Here is a 4292-nt window from a genome sequence, read left to right on the forward strand (position 1 = left end):
AAATTGTTTTTTTTTTTTTTGCAAACTTCCAATTTTATGTGATTATATTTATGTCAAACTTAAGGGCTTGTATGTCATTATCTTTTTCTTAATCTACCACTTGTTAGATTTATTTTGGGGAAAATTATAGCTTATGATGTGAGCCGTTTGGATTTGAAAAAAAAAATTATGTGATTATTAACTGTATGTTTGACAAAACTAGTTGATAACGTGAAGTTGTAGCTTTTATTTGTATAGAAATATTTAGCAAAAAATAATATAAGCTTTTAAAAGATGTATATATTACAGTTAGTTAGGGCGTTGTTGTCATCGTTGATCTTGTATGATTTTCACATACCAATCATAGGCAATAATTGTCTAACCTTGCAAGACGTTAGTCTTGGCTTTAAAGACGATTTTCTATGAAATGTCTAGGAGATACAACATATATTCTAGGAATCAATATTTATATGGATAGATCTAAGCACAAACATAGTCTTAGTCAAAATAAAAACATAGACAAAAAGTTGAAATATTTGATGGGGTAAGTGAAACCTTTCTAATGCAATATGACATAATCTTAAGCAAGCCTTAATGTGCCACCATACTTGATGATGAAATTGTAAAAAACACATAAGTAGAGTATCTTTGGCTCGTACCACTGAATACATTGCATATATATGTTATGTACTAAACAAGCTACATATTATGACTGTCATATATCATCAAAATCCAAGTAATGTCATTGGATTTATATAAGGTATATTCTTAGTTTACATGTATCTTGGTGAATAAATCAATATAAAGTGTTACATTGATGCAAACTTCCAAACTAATTGAAATAATTCTTGATTTCGGTCTAATTATGTATTCATCCTAAACAGAAACACATATATTGGATTTGCTTAAAGTAGAGCTTGACAAAACATTCTTCAAGAGGGTTGGAGTATCTTGCTACTCTAGAAGTTATCCAAAATAATAAGTTCATTGTTGAAATCGATGCAGTTCCCAATGTTAAAATCTCTATAGTTATGACCTATGACAATACTTGTAATTGGATATCACATATAGTTAAAGATTAGGTTAGAATAGATAATTGATCAATATGTTGTTGGATAACTGAAAAATGAGTTACAAATTAAAATAATTTATCATATATATGTTAGGAGATATATATATTTGTATGTATGTTATTATTGTATACATTTACTTAGCCCATTGTATATCGGCCCAAGTGGCCCTCCTTGTGTTGTACTTATACATTTACCTAATGTTATTGGATTCATGGGAAAAATACGAATCTTCATGGTATCAGAGCGTATTAGGAAATAACCCTAGCCGATCCTTCTAATTTTCTATCGACATTCTCATATGTCGGGATATTCTGTCCCTTCTTCCCCTCTTCCCTTCTACCTTTTGTTGACTTCTGTTCCTCTCTCATCATGACTAACGGGGAAAGCAGCAACCCTAAACCCACACAATGTGCCTTCGATATCACTAATATTAGGATTTACGTTCCTCTCATCTTATACCTCGCAACCTGCAACTATGAACCCTAGAGTGACTTGTTCCAGGCTTACTGTATCGCGTATAGAGTTGTTAACTTCATAGATGCCACATTCGACCCACCAAACAAACCTCTTACTATCCCTGAATAGCAATAGATCGATTATATGGTCAAACTATGGATCTTTGGATCGATTTCTGAAAAGCTGATCTCATCCGCATACTCCACCAATGCTTCTGCTTGCAAGGTTTGGTAGAACCTTCATTCCCTCTTTTATGAAAATGTCAAATCAACTGCTATGCAACTTGAAGTGGAATTGAGGAACGTAATCTTGGGAGATCTATCTATCCATGAATACTGTGAGAATGTCAAGAAAATCATAGACCTCCTGAAGGGACTTGGTGAAAAGGTTAAAGATAGAAATGTGGTTCTTCACGCCCTCAATAGACTTCCAAGTAAATATGAAAATGTTGCGGGTATCATACGGTTCACCAAGCCCTTCCCAACATTCTCTGAAATGTGGGCTATGTTAGCTATGGAGGAAACTCGTCTCTCTAACACTCGTGTAATCAACCCTTCACATGAAAATCATGCTTATGAACCGTCCCTACTTCATGTTAGGTCTTCAAGCTCAAACCATGGGGGTGGCGGAGGATCCTCTCATGGAAACTTCAACAATCGACGGGGTGGTGGTGGCAACAATCAAACATGACGAACTGTCATCCCATGTGATAGTTTCAGGCCTCTTTATCCAGTCACAAGTTCCACCAGTTATGCTTTTGTTTCCACGTCTCTAACCACTTGACATCAATGAATCGGTCACCCCGACGATCAAGTCTTGAAGCACTTATCTTCTAGTAGTTCTATTTCTTATCATTTACCTAAAAATAATGTATCTTGCAATGTATGTCATCTTGGCAAACACACTAGATTACCATTTTCTTTGTCCAATTCTCATGTTTCTACACCTTTTCAAATTATTCATTCGGACTTATGGACTTCTCATATATCTAGTAATGGTGGATCACATTATTATATCTTGTTTTTAGATCATTTTTCTCACCACTTATGGGTTTACCCTCTAAAGTAGAAATATGATGCGTTTGCTAAATTTCTTCATTTTTCAAACACTATAAAAAAGCAATTTGGGGTCACATCAAACAATTCCAATGTGATAATGTTATATTTGATGTCTAAGCTCATAACTATAATTCGTATAAATTTGAATTTATAGTAGCACAATCCTTTTGGATTGCCCTTAAACCTGAGAATTGAATATGATAACTTGTAGAGAGAGAAACTGATTGATTAATTTATTATATGGTTAATAAATTAATTAGAAATCAAAACAACTAATTTGTTAATATATTATGAGAATCATATATTAATTAGAAATAATATTATTTAAATCAGAATTAATCAGAAACTAATTGGAATTAATTTTGGGATTAATTGGATTAATTGAAAGTATAGAGGTTAAAGTGTAATTGCTCAACAATTGACCAAGAGGCATTCTAGAATCATCCTATGCCTTGGATGGTTTTAAGTAGGTCCTAGATGCTCTAGACTTATCTTTGGAGGATAATTAGGAAGCTATATAACTACCAAAAAATAAGATAATGTTATTTTATCTATTTGGGACTTATCTAGGTTTCCTTGTTGCACTATATAAAGACCCCTAGCCTCATAATTTCAACCACTTCATCTTAGAGTAGTAAGGCCGAAATTTTGTCTCTTCTCCTCTCTCTCTCTCTCTCTCTCTCTCTCTCTCTATATATATATATATATATATATATATATATATATATATATATATATCTTCATGTTTCTTGGTTGCTAGGGTTTAGGTATGAACCATTAGAGACACAACACTTGTGGTGCTTGCTTCCAAGAGTTCTTCAAGATGGTTTTTGATTAGTTATGTTCTATAATAACTAAAAGATAAGTAACCTACTTTTGTCTTGTGAAATTGAAAAATTACCTAGGGTTTATAGTTTTTGTTGTTCAATAGAATATTACTTCAATAGAGTTATGACATAGATCATTAGGTTGCATGTACCCTTAAGTATTAAAGATTTATCCATATTAATACAGGTAAAACCCATCAGTGGTATCAGAGCATAGAGCATAGGTTGTCTAAAAACTGAATGTATATTGCTTGAACCTGAACAAAATCGAATTTTTCTGGCAGAACCAATCTCACGACGTGAGCTTAGATGCTCATGACGTGAGCTAAGATTTTTTGGGATTCTGTTTGCTAAAAATTAGATATTACGATGTGAGCTTAGAGGCTCACACAGTATATTCCGAATATTCGAATTTTCTTGCCTAATTTGATTTATATGGTTGTTATTTGGTAATTATCTTTTATAATATCTACCATAATCCGAATTTTGGTAATATTAGGTAATTAAATAAGACCATAAATGTTAGGAGATAGTTATAGATTAGATAATGATAAATTTATATGATTAAAAATTTTCTGTTTGGATGTTATTATTAATTTAATTAATTGATTAATTAAAAGATAATTAATAAATCCATAATATGGTTTAAATTTAATTATATTAAAAGTATAATTTATTAAAAGATTAAACCCTTGCAATTTTAATATTTTTTAAAATACAGCTTATACTATGTGTATATAATTAAAGATTTAATATATATATATATATATATATATATATATATATATATATATATATATATATATACACACACACACACATACATATAAGAAAAGGTTAGTTAAATCACTAGTACGTCTCATTCACGAAACCATACTATAAAGAGGGTATAAAGAAAC

This window comes from Lactuca serriola, chromosome 7 (genome assembly GCF_051521515.1).
Source record: "Lactuca serriola cultivar US96UC23 chromosome 7, Lser_US96UC23_V15, whole genome shotgun sequence".
NCBI lineage: Eukaryota > Viridiplantae > Streptophyta > Magnoliopsida > Asterales > Asteraceae > Lactuca > Lactuca serriola.